The 14,022-nt window shown below is 43.0% G+C and overlaps 1 pseudogene; it reads left to right on the forward strand.

The window, feature by feature from the left end:
* The first annotated feature begins 971 nt into the window (after positions 1-971).
* On the forward strand, positions 972-4,066 carry LOC146371297 (uncharacterized; annotated as a pseudogene).
* The last annotated feature ends 9,956 nt before the right edge of the window (positions 4,067-14,022 follow it).

Raw genomic sequence — 14,022 nt, forward strand, 5'->3', positions numbered from 1 at the left:
TCATAAACTCTGAGACATTGTAAGTACATTTGTAAATACACCCTCTAGTGGAAAATTTGTGTTGATGAAGATGAAACAAGGGTTGACATTTCAGCAAACAATGATCCCAAACACAGCCAGCTGGTTTCAGAGAGAGAAACTAAAGCTGATAGAACGGCCATTGACCTGAATCCTCACAGTTTATAGAAGGGGCCCTGTTGATGTGGAGAAACATCTGAGCACATGTAATGTGCAAGTTAAGAGCATTTGAGCATCTCATGGTGGTTACCTCGGAGACTATCTGTCACTTTGTGTAGAGCCACGCCCACAGCGCACAGAATACATGCGTTCGACTAATTTGTCCACCAGGAGGCATCTTGATGCTGTCATCATACACAAAGGCTTTTGTACAAAGTATTAAACAAACTGCAGCAAGTGTGTTCAAGACTTTTTCCCTGTCTTATTTCTCTTTATTACACATAATTTATGGAAACGTGTGGTTTGATTACTTTGCATGTGTGGATTTGATGGGTTGTTGCCACATCTGGTGAGATTTTCATGTCAACAGAACCTTCTGAAATATATTTCTTTAGAAAATTGGTGACATTGGTGACATTCATCCAATACCCGCTCTATTCAAACCCCATAACCACAATGGGTAGCAACATCACCACTACATGGCCACAGAGATTTCCAAAGTATGCACCTGTGTGGAACAGGAACATGACACAGAAATGTATTATTTAAATGGTCTGTTGGAAAATACATTCAAAGCATGGATGGAGAGATGTCCCCCTAATCACACACTGGGAAGCTCGACTGCAAAATCTCTTAGTGAAGGACTGAAAACATCTGTACACAAGCACTTTGTGCCAATGGACTTTGAAAGATACCCCCAGGAGATCCCGAGAGGGGGGGAGGATGAGGTCTCCAATCGGACGGACTCAAGGTTAACGACCAACGCAATGGAAAGGACTACGAGTAAGACATGTATCTGCGGCAAGCTGTGTAAGAACCAGCGTGGCCTAAAGGTCCATCAGGCCAGAATGAAATGTTTGGAGCGGGAGAGTGAGGTGCAACGCATAGGCCCTGAACCTGGTGAGACGCAGGAGGAGCCCGGCCCGGAGGCACCCCACAGAGCCCAGTCCCTCCACGCACCGGACTCTTCCAATCCAAGCAGTGTAGTTCCACAACAGCGGATTAAGTGGCCCCCAGCCAGCAGCCGGAGCGAGTGGCAGAAGTTTGATGAGGATGTCTCCAACATCATACAAGCTGTGGCCAAAAGAGATGCTGACAGCAGGCTTAAAACAATGACCACCATCATAGTCAGCTACGCCTCAGAAAGGTTCGGCCTGACCGAGAAGTGTAACAACAAGACCCCTTACACCATGAACCGCAGGGCCATGAAGATTCATCGACAGCGCCAGGAGCTTAGGAGCCTTAAGAAGCAGTTCAAGAACGCTGATGCGGAGGAGAAGCAAGCTTTAGAGGAACTGCATAACATCTTGCGGAAGAAGCTGATTACCCTCCGTAGAGCAGAATGGCACAGGAGGCGGGGAAGAGAGAGAGCCAGGAAACATGCAGCTTTTATTGCTGATCCCTTTCGCTTTTCCAAACAATTGCTTGGGGTTAAGCGAAGCGGCCAGTTGGAGTGCTCAGCAGAGGAGGTGAATAACTTCCTTCATGAGACCTTGAGTGACCCACTGAGGGAACAAGACTTGGGACCAAACGAAGCTCTCATCAACCCTGCCCCACCATCAGTAGAGTTCAAGTTGACGGAGCCAAGTTTGAAGGAGGTGTGTGAGGTCATCAAGGCAGCCCGATCAGCATCCTCCCCAGGTCCCAGTGGTGTACCCTACCTTGTTTATAAGCGCTGCCCAGAGCTGCTTCGCCACCTGTGGAAGATCTTAAAGGTGATATGGCAGAGAGGGAGAGTTGCTGATCAGTGGAGGTATGCAGAGGGAGTCTGGATTCCTAAAGAGGAGGACTCAAAAAACATAAACCAGTTTCGGAGCATTTCGCTATTGAGCGTGGAGGGGAAGGTGTTTTTTAGCATTGTCTCCCGGAGAATGACCGAGTTTCTCCTTAGAAATAATTACATTGATCCATCAGTTCAGAAGGGGGGGATCCCAGGAGTTCCTGGTTGCCTAGAGCACACTGGTGTAGTTACACACCTTATAAGAGAAGCCCATGAGAACAGAGGTGACCTAGCTGTATTGTGGCTGGACCTGACTAATGCGTATGGGTCGATCCCACACAAACTGGTTGAGCATGCTTTACACCTCCACCATGTCCCCAGCAAGATCAAGGACGTGATCCTGGACTATTACGTCAATTTCAGGCTTAGGGTCACTTCTGGGGCAGTATAATAACAGGCTGTACCATCTCAGTTACGGTCTTTGCCCTTGCAATGAACATGGTGGTAAAGGCTGCGGAGGTGGAGTGCAGAGGGCCACTAACAAGGTCAGGTGTTCATCAGCCCCCTATCAGAGCCTATATGGATGACCTCACCATTACAACATCATCAGTCCCAGGGTGTAGGTGGATCTTGCAAGGTCTTGAGAGACTCATCTCATGGGCAAGGATGAGTTTTAAACCTTCCAAGTCAAGATCGATGGTACTGAAAAAGGGCAAGGTGATGGACAAGTTCCGGTTCTCAATCTCAGGAACCATTATTCCATCCATAACGGAACAACCAGTCAAGCGCTTGGGGAAACTCTTTGACTCCAGCCTGAAAGACTCTACTGCCATTCAGAAGGCAAATGAGGAGCTGGGAGCGTGGCTCATTAAGGTGGATAAGTCCGGCCTGCCTGGAAGATTTAAAGCCTGGATCTACCAGCATTCCATCCTGCCCCGAATCCTGTGGCCCTTGCTTGTCTATACAGTTCCAATAACTACTGTGGAATCCCTTGAAAGGAAGATCAGTGGCTTTCTTCGTAAGTGGCTGGGACTTCCCCGCAGTCTCACCAGCACTGCATTGTATGGGGCAAGCAACAGCTTCCAGTTACCCTTCAGTGGCCTCACAGAAGAGTTCAAGGTGGCTCGCACACGAGAAGCCCTACAGTACAGAGATTCTAAAGACTGCAAGGTGGCATCAGCAGGTATTGAGGTAAGGACAGGAAGAAAGTGGAAGGCTGAGAAGGCAGTTGAGGTGGCAGAGTCACGCCTAAGGCAGAAAACACTGGTGAGGGTCTTAGCAACAGGGGGAGCAGGCTTGGGGTACTTCCCAAAGGCCCAGGTCAGCAGGGCACAGGGAAAGGAGAGACACCAGCTACTCCAGGAAGAGGTCCGAGCAGGTGTGGAGGAGGAGCGAGTAAGTAGAGCTGTAGGCCTTAAGCAGCAGGGAGCATGGACAAGGTGGGAGAGCACCTTGCAGCGCAAGGTCACCTGGGCAAACATCATGCAGGCAGACTTCCACCGGATCCGATTCCTAGTGCAGGCAGTATACGATACTCTGCCAAGCCCAGCAAACCTCCATCTGTGGGGGAAGAGCGAGACACCTGTCTGTCCCCTGTGCTCTGGAAGAGGGACCCTAGAACACCTCCTTAGCAGCTGCCCAAGGGCCCTGGCCGATGGTCGTTATCGTTGGCGACACGACCAGGTGCTCAGAGTAGTTGCTGAAAAGATTGCCTCAGCAATGAGCACCAGCAAGCATCATCATGCTCCGAGGAAGGCAATCTCTTTCATTAAGGCTGGAGAGAAACCCCAGGTGCGCCCGAATTTAACAACCGGCCTCTTCAACACAGCCTCTGATTGGCAGCTACAGGCTGACCTGGGTAAACAGCTAAAGTTCCCTCAGAACATTGCAAAAACATCCCTCCGGCCAGACATGATAATTATTTCTGAGGCCTCAAAACAGCTGATCATGCTGGAACTCACAGTGCCCTGGGAAGAGCGGATCGAGGAGGCCAATGAAAGGAAATGAGGAAAGTACTAGGAACTAGTGCAGGAGTGCAGGGGAAGGGGCTGGAAGACTTTCTATGAGCCCATAGAAGTGGGTTGTAGGGGCTTTGCAGGACGATCACTATGCAAAGTCCTAGGCCGGCTGGGTGTGGCTGGGGCAGCCAAGAAGCAGTGGCGTATCTAGAAAATTTTTGTTGGGGGGGCCAGGTAGGGGCACAGATTTGGAGAAGGGTGGCAGATGTAATTGGCAGATAATGTTTAAAAAAAATTCTACCAACCGTTAACCATAATTCAATAATCCTATAAACCTAATAACCGAATGCGCTTTTAACTCTTATTAGAATGAGATTTTACCACCTACGGTGCAAAGTTTTTAGATACTGCGTTGATAAAGTACAAGAGATACAATCAGTGCTTTGTCAGTGTTTACTCAGCATTCAAGGACAGCAATATTTGCATAGTATTTTTACTGACATATAGTGCACATATGTTTTGGGCAAAAACATTTTTGAATATTAAAATACGAACATTTGTAACAAACAATTGACAAATTAGCCAATTCCAATGTAAAACTTTATCTGCCTATTAAAAAAAGAAGATAATCTTCTCACAAACTGGTGTTTGATTTTGAAACAGGAAAAAAGTGGGGAAACAACTGAAAAGACTAACATTTGAATAAAACCTGAAAGCAAGGAAATACTTTCTATGCTGCCTTATGGTAAACTTTGGTAATATTGATAAAGAACAACACTGGCTGATGATGAAATACAGTCAGCTGGCATGGTGACGCTGCCAGTATTAACCTGCAGAGCTGGACTGGGACAGAAAATCGGGCATTTTGACTAGAGACCGGCCCACCAGGTATTAGCCATAAAGATTTTGAATGAAAACAAATGCTGTTGTGACAGTGCCCATATGGAAAAGAAATAGTAAAAACTTATATGACTTAACTCATGAAAGTGGCCACTTTCTCATTACTTTCATATATTGTTTTAGTAAGTATCCAAAACATACAAGTTTCATTATATAATTTTTCAAGGGATCTTATATCTGTATTTACTCTTGTATGCGTTTCATACAAGTTTCACACAAGACAGATACAAACTTTATAAGATTTATATATATCTTTTCCATATGTACACTGTCTTGTTGGTATATGTATTATTTCTATACATTTTACGTCAGATAAAAACTTTGGTTGTAAGATTTAGATAATTATTAAATAAAAGCTAGATATTTTAAATGAGAATAAGAAAGAAAAGTATTTCTTTGTGCCCCACCTTTCCCTGTTAATGCCCTACCTGCCCCCCTGGCAAAACTTTCCTAGATCCACCCCTGCACAGTTACCAGCTGTCAGCTACTTAGAAAAGGATCTTGGTGTTATTTGTCTCTCAGAAACAATTCATAACTTCAACTCATTCATGTCACCTAAAAGGTAAACCTGTTTCTCCATCACCTGTTCAGCTTTGATGATTCAGTAAGGACATCTCCTGGTTGAATGCCCGGTATGCCCGATGGCCAGTCCAGCTATTCAATTCAATTCAATTCAATTCAATTTTATTTATATAGCACCAAATCACAACAAAAGTCGCCTCAAGGCGCTTCATAGATACAGAGAAAAACCCAACAATCATATGACCCCCTATGAGCAAGCACTTTGGCGACAGTGGGAAGGAAAAACTCCCTTTTAACAGGAAGAAACCTCCGGCAGAACCAGGCTCAGGGAGGGGCGGCCATCTGCTGCGACCGGTTGGGGTGAGAGAAGGAAGACAGGATAAAAGACATGCTGTGGAAGAGAGACAGAGGTTAATAACAGATATGATTCAATGCAGAGAGGTCTATTAATACATAGTGAGTGAGAAAGGTGACTGGAAAGGAAAAACTCAATGCATCTTGGGAATCCCCCGGCAGCCTACATCTATTGCAGCACAACTAAGGGAGGATTCAGGGTCACCTGGTCCAGCCCTAACTATATGCTTTAGCAAAAAGGAAAGTTTTAAGCCTAATCTTGAAAGTAGAGATAGTTTCTGTCTCCCGAATCCAAACTGGAAGCTGGTTCCACAGAAGAGGGGCCTGAAAACTGAAGGCTCTGCCTCCCATTCTACTTTTAAATACTCTAGGAACAACAAGTAGGCCTGCAGAGCGAGAGCGAAGTGCTCTAATAGGGTGATATGGTACTACAAGGTCATTAAGATAAGATGGGGCCTGATTATTTAAGACCTTGTATGTGAGGAGCAGGATTTTGAATTCAATTCTGGATTTAACAGGAAGCCAATGAAGGGAAGCCAAAACAGGAGAAATATGCTCTCTCCTTCTAGTCCCTGTCAGTACTCTTGCTGCAGCATTTTGGATTAGCTGAAGGCTTTTCAGTGAGTTTTTTGGACATCCTAATAATAATGAATTACAGTAGTCCAGCCTGGAAGTAATAAATGCATGAACTAGTTTTTCAGCGTCACTCTGAGACAGGATATTTCTAATTTTAGAGATGTTGCGCAAATGGAAGAAAGCAGTCTTACATATTTGTTTAATATGTGCGTTGAAGGACATGTCCTGGTCAAAAATGACTCCAAGGTTCCTCACAGCGTTACTGGAGGCCAAGGTAATGCCATCCAGAGTATGAATCTGGTTAGATACCATATTTCTAAGATTTTCAGGGCCGAGTACAATAACCTCAGTTTTATCTGAATTAAGAAGCAGAAAGTTAGCGGCCATCCAGGTCTTTATGTCTTTAAGACATTCCTGCAGTTTAACTAATTGGTGTGTGTTATCTGGCTTCATGGACAGATAGAGCTGGGTGTCATCTGCATAGCAGTGAAAATGTATGCTATGTCTTCTAATGATGCTGCCTAAGGGAAGCATGTATAATGTAAACAGAATTGGTCCTAGCACTGAACCCTGTGGAACTCCATAATTAACCTCAGTGTGTGAAGAGGACTCTCCATTTACATGCACAAATTGGAGTCTATTAGATAGATATGATACAAACCACTGCAGTGCAGTACCTGTAATACCTACAGCATGTTCTAATCGCTCTAATAGGATATTATGGTCGACAGTATCGAACGCTGCACTGAGGTCTAGCAGGACAAGCACAGAGATGAGTCCACTGTCAGAGGCCATAAGAAGATCATTTGTAACCTTCACTAAAGCTGTTTCTGTGCTGTGATGAGCTCTGAAACCTGACTGAAACACTTCAAATAAACCATTCCTCTGCAGATGATCTGTTAGCTGTTTGACAACTACTCTTTCAAGGATTTTTGATATGAAAGGAAGGTTGGAGATTGGCCTATAATTAGCTAAGACTGCTGGGTCTAGAGATGGCTTTTTGAGTAAAGGTTTAACCACAGCCAGCTTGAAGGCCTGTGGTACATAGCCGACCATTAGAGATAGGTTGATCATATTTAAGATCAAAGAATTAATCAATGGCAGGACTTCTTTGAGCAGTTTTGTAGGAATGGGGTCTAAAAGACACGTTGATGGTTTGGAGGAAGTAATTATTGAAGTTAACTCAGAAAGATCAATTGGAGAAAAAGAGTCTAACTTAACATCAATGGTACTAAGAGTAGCTGTAGATAATATTACATCTGTGGGATGATTACTGGTAATTTTTTCTCTAATGATAAAAATTTTATTTGTGAAGAAGTTCATGAAGTCATTACTAGTTAACGTTAAAGGGATGGTTGGCTCAACAGAGCTCTGACTCTTTGTCAGCCTGGCTACAGTGCTGAAGAGAAACCTGGGGTTGTTCTTATTTTCTTCAATCAGTGATGAATAGTAAGATGTTCTGGCTTTGCGGAGGGCTTTCTTATAAAGCAGCAAACTATTTCTCCAGGCTAAATGATGATCCTCTAAATTTGTGACACGCCATTTCCTCTCCAGATTACGAGTCATCTGCTTTAGGGTACGTGTTTGAGAATTATACCACGGAGTCAGGTACTTCTGATTAGAGACCTTAGTTTTCACTGGAGCTACAGTATCCAGAGTCGTACGTAGTGAGGAGGTGAAATTATTAACAAGATAATCAACCTCTGTTGGGGTAGCGTTCAGATAGCTGCTCTGCTCTGTGTTGGTACAGGGCATTGAAGATGATAACAGTGGGTGGATTATATTCTTAAACTTAGTTACAGCGCTTTCAGAAAGACATCTACTTTGATAAAATCTACTCTCCACCGCTGTGTAATCAATTATTGTAAATGTAAATGTTATCAGGAAATGATCAGACAGGAGAGGGTTTTCAGGAAACACTGTTAAATGTTCAGTTTCTATGCCATATGTTAAAACAAGATCTAGAGTGTGATTAAAGTGGTGGGTGGGTTCTTTTACATTTTGAGAGAAGCCAATTGAGTCTAATAACAGACTAAATGCCATGTTGAGGCTGTCATTTTTAGCATCTACATGGATGTTAAAATCACCCACAATAATTATTTTATTTGAGCTCAGAACTAAATTAGATATAAAGTCTGAGAAATCAGACAGAAACTCTGTGTAAGGCCCAGGTGGACGATAGATGATAACAAGTAAGACTGGTTTCTGAGTTTCACAGCTGGGGTGGACAATGTTAAGCATCAGGCTTTCAAATGAATTAAAAGTCTGTCTTGGTCTTTCATTAATTAATAGGCTGGTGTGAAAAATTGCTGCCACACCGCCCCCTCGGCCTGTGCTTCGAGATTTCTGGTAGTTAGAATGACTCGGGGGTGTTGATTCATTTAAACTAACATAATCATCCTGCTGCAACCAGGTTTCTGTAAGGCAGAGTAAATCAATTTGTTGATCAATTATTAAGTCATGTACTAACAGAGACTTGGAGGAGAGAGACCTAATATTTAATAATCCACATTTCACTGTTTTACTCTTTGGTTCAGATGTGGATACTGTATTGTTCTTTCTTTTTGATTGTTTATGTTTAAGTTGTTTGTTGCTGGTTTTTAGTTTGTTTTTTGTCTTTTTGGAAGCTGACACAGTCTCTATGGAGATGGGTTTTTGGGGGGGTAGCAGGAGGAGAGAAGCTGCAGAGAGGCGTGTAAGACTGCAACTCTGCTTCCTGGTCCCAACTCTGGATAGTCATATTTTGGGGGGTTTAATAAATTTGTCCATATTTCTAGAAATGAGAGCTGCTCCATCCAAAGTGGGATGGATGCCGTCTCTCCTAACAAGACCAGGTTTCCTCCAGAAGGTTTGCCAATTATCTATGAAGCCCACATCGTTTCTGGGACACCACTCAGACAGCCAGCAATTTAAGGAGAACATGCGGCTAAACATGTCACTCCTGGTCTGATTGGGGAGGGGACCAGAGAAAACTACAGAGTCCGACATTGTTTTAGCAAAGTTGCACATCGATTCAATATTGATTTTAGTGACCTCCGATTGGCGTAACCGGGTGTCATTACTGCCGATGTGAATGATGATTTTACTGAATTTACGTTTACCCTTAGCCAGCAGTTTTAAATTTCCTTCAATGTCGCCTGCTCTGGCCCCTGGAAGACAATTGACTATGGTTGCCGGTGTCTCTAGCTTCACATGTCTGAGAACAGAATCACCAATTACCAGAGTTTGACCCCCGGCGGGTGTGTCACCGAGTGGGGAAAAACGGTTAGACACATGAACGGGTTGGTGGTGTACCTGGGGCTTCTGTTTAGGACTATGCTTCCTCCTCACCGTGACCCAGCCGCCCTCTTTCCCCAGCTGCTTGGGGTCTGCCGGGGAACAGCTAGCGGGGCCTACGCTATCTTCGGCTGCACCAGCTACAGGGGCCTGGCTAGCTACGGGTGAATGAAGGGTGCGAAGCCGAGTCTCCAATTCAGTAATCCTGGCCTCCAGAGCTGCAAATATGCTACATTTGTTACAGATATCATTACTGCTAAAGGAGGCCGAGGAGTAACTAAACATCTGACACAATGAGCAAGAAAGTGCAGGAGGGACAGGTGAAGTAGCCATGGTGCTAACGAGTCGGCTATGAGCTAAGCTAAGCTAGCGAAACAGTACAGAGACAGTGAGTGAATACTTTGGCTATAAATTAGGTAGTGAGTACACAGAAAGTGTGCTTCGGATGAAGCACGTGAAGATTATACTATGAAAGAAGAATGTATTTAAAAGTTGTTAATTAAATTGCTAAGCAAATAAGCTACTCAGAAACACCACTGTGTTTGAGCAGGAACAGGAAGTGATACTCTACCGCAGAGCGAGCGAACACCAAGTGACAGCGCCACCAAGAGATCAAGAGATCATTCTCAGAGCTATGGCTCTGCTTTGCTTTAAGAAGATGTTCTACCAGGATGTTACTTTTCTAAACGTGTTCTCCAAATGTTCCCAAAGACTTTGTTCTAAGTAGTTCTACATGATGAAACATTCACATTAAGTTTAAGAAGGACACACAAACACCATCTGTCCTTTCATCATGTGTACAAACGTGTTCAGATGTCAAATGTACCGTGAATGGATGCAAATGTGGATCGTTCCAATAAAATGAGACAGTTTTGTAAGTGGATCACAGTTTGAAGTTCATTGAAACCTATAAGAACATGTTATTCAAACCAACTTTCTCCAACAGGAAGAAGCATCAGGGGAACAGGAAACATTCAAACATGTTTACTGTAAGAACTGCACAAAGGAAGGAAAACACAATCCTACACACGACCACTTTAAAATGGACATTTAGCTTTTCAAACATCAGGGAGTGCTGCAATAACAACACTGTGCCCATTCTGATCAGATTGAAAGGTTTATAGAGATTTATCCATGTGCTGGAAAAGGATTTGATATCAACATATATGCAGATTAGTAGGAGCATTTTCTTCATATTGATTTAGAGTTCAGTACCAGGAATATGTAGAATTAACATCTGTGTACATGACGAGTGATGAAAATTCAAACTTTCAAAGGACGTCAGAATTGGTGTCTCTATCTGTGACTGTCCCAGAGGAACCTACCTGAGGATTATTAAAGATCTGTCTATCTAGAAAGACTTGCATTGATTCACAGTGTACAATTCTTTCTAATCTATTAACATCTTCCTCCAAATCCTGTTTCTGCTGCATCAGAAGGGCTCAAACCTCCTGCTGTTTCTACTGGACCATCAATTCTACTTTATGATGATCTTCAAAGATAAAAACGTGAGTTTATTTGTGAACTCTGTGAAATGCGTCTGATGTTTAGTTTGAACCAATCCTGTGTCAGCTGCAGCCACATCATTGCCACGCATACAAATGGGTGCGTTCCTGTTTAGACCTGCTGCTGTCAGTGGGCTTCATTCCATTTCAGACTGCCGGTGGTCGGCTGTGATCTAAACTCAACATGGCTCCCGTGTTAGAAGAGCCTCTGAGTTTAAACTTTGCACATTTAATAGTTTCTTTCCAACACTGTGGAGCTACCAGCCCAGTATATGTAGCCCACAGTAGATGGAGTTATCAAGCTGCACTGACAAACATCAGGACTCATGTGATCCCTACATATGGACCTTTCACAGATGGATCCAAGTGCAGATTCAACTCTGCATTACATTTGACTTCAGCTGTTACACACTTTCATTTTCTAGCTGTGTCACTTCCTGCTTTTTGGATCAGATAGTTTATCCATGTCCACAAATGTTTGCTGCATATTTGTATCATCTATATTTTCCAGTCTTCATACAGCCCATATTTCATGTGAACTCCAATCTGCCAGCTGCCATCACGTTTTCAGGGTTCATTCAGTGTTGAAATGTAGGACAAACAGCAGCACGTTCTCTGAATGTTTGCAGTCATTTTAAATTAAGCTGATGCTACATGAGACATTTTCCACAGTTATTGTCTTTGAACAGAGAATAATAAAGCCATCAAACATATACAGGCTTGTGCAAATACAAACTTCTGTAGTGCATTTGATGACCTGCAGAGGAGAACAAGTCGGGGTTTTCAGCCCTAACACAACCTCTTTGTTCTCAATACTACAAAACCTTCAAAGGCTGATATGCAAGTTTGCATGAATCAGCAAGACAGTTGCATTTTTTCTAGTATAGTTATAAATAAGGTGATTGTCATGATCCTGGGTCCTTTTGACCCAGCGTTTGGTGTTTTCTGTTCTTCCTCTGTTTAGTGTTTACTCTGTTCTGCCCGTGTGTTCTTGTATCTAGTCCGCATTTCTTAGTTTGTGTCCTTTCATGCGTAATTCCTGTTTTATTGTGAAGGTCTGCGTCTTATGTGAGTGTTTTCAGTTTGCCTCCCTAGTCTCGTCACGTTAATCACTCCCAGCTGTGTTCCCCACCTGTGTATAATTTCCCTGTGTTCTCTGAGTGTATTTAAGTTGTGTCTTCTGTCTTAATAGTTGCTGGTTCGTCTGTGTTGTTTCCCCTCGGTCTCCCTGCATCTCTCCATGTGTATTTCCCCGGACCTCCCTGCATCTTCGTTTCTGGTTTGTTTTGTTAGTTTTATCCAGTTTAGGTTCCAGTTTCATGTTCCCAGTGCCTTTGTTGTTTGTTTTTTCCTTTGTTAATAAATACTCACCTGCACCAGAGCTGCCGCGTCCTGGTCCTAAATATTCCACACGGCTTGCCCTGGCAAACCGTGACAGTGATCAAATATCTGCTCACTGATTAGATCCAGTATCTATTACAGATGAACTGGATATCACAGCGCATGTTGTTAGTCTGTCATATCAAACTAAACAGTGTTGCTGGTGTAAATATCCTCCAATAAAGTCAGATGGGCTGAGGGCTTCTGTTGCCAGGTAACGATGATGTCACACTGGATCTTCTGAGATGTTGGCTCATGTGTTGTCATACACCAACATGACGTTCTGCTAGTCAAGGGCTCACCTTAACCCACTGATGCTGATCACACAGACCCACTAATAGAACTGTTTTATCAGCTTTATGCAGCGTCACCATTAATGTCACATTTAATCAGACCACATTTATATTACAAGCCCACTACAACCATTATCAACATTTTACATTACATTACACATCTTCACTGATTTAAAGTATTTTAACCTGATTCATTTTTTCCACCTTAACAGTTCAATAAATATATTTATTTTTCAACTTTTACAAGTGAAATCAAACAAGTGTATTTAACAGTGAATCCAGAGTGGAAGCTGCTCATATAGAGTCCAACCCAGGCTAAAGTAAGTTGAGTAGAGCAGCATCATCAAAGTGTCGGCTCTCTGAACACGGTGCAAGATCGCCATCTGCAGGACTAAACTAGTTTTTCTCCTCGTCAACGTCAAGATGACGTCATCGTACAGCAACACATGCAGATCAGGTGACATGACTGTCTGAGAGGCGGAGTTAAACTGTGGCAGGTAAGCATGTGGAGGAGGAGCAACAACATGATGCTGGAACATCATCATTGCATTATCCAGTTTCCTCTCTAACTGGATGCTGCTGTGAACAAGAACAGCTGTGGAACCAGGGTCCTGAGTGTCATCTATGGATGAATGCAGGTCAGTGTGTTGCTGATGATGAATCACAGTGTCCATCTCACGTTGGAGTCAGAGCTTTTCTTAAGCTGCTCTGCTCTTCAAATGTAAGGCATCGACGGCTCTCCTTTTCAGCTCCGTTGGAATATCACCTTCTTCTGTCTGACAAATATTCATGAAACAAACCTGACAAAACAAAAACAGCAGCAGTAACAGTAAATTGTACTTATAAATTCACTGAAAACCCACATTTGAACTCTGCCTACTTGTTCATCAAGGCATGAGTACAAGGGCAAGGAGACTTCACAGACATGTTGAAATTGTCCTTGTGATGTGAAGACGTGGACTGTGGTGGCCACTGCAGACTGTTGGACTCTGTTAGAATCTTCTTCAGTCTCTGTTACAGCCGTGGATTTGCTTGGACAGCCTGATAGCGACTCCCTGTCCGTCTGGAACAAAGTGTTTACATTAAAAAAGACATTTATGCAAAATACAAACAAGACATGTCAACATCACATCATATTTTATTATTTATTATATTATATTGTATATTATTATTATTTATTCATATTTATGTTTCAGTGAAGATGAACAACCAACTGTGGCTTGAATCATTGAATTTACATCAAGCACTGCAGATATGTTTGAAGACTTCTATGTTTTATAAATAGTGTAAAAATGCTTTGTGTTGTCAATAGAGACACATTAAACAAACTTTGCTTGATGACAATAAGCTCAGTTAAATCA

Source organism: Perissodus microlepis, chromosome 16, assembly GCF_051167445.1.
Source record: "Perissodus microlepis isolate ML-2025 ecotype Zambia chromosome 16, ASM5116744v1, whole genome shotgun sequence".
Lineage (NCBI taxonomy): Eukaryota > Metazoa > Chordata > Actinopteri > Cichliformes > Cichlidae > Perissodus > Perissodus microlepis.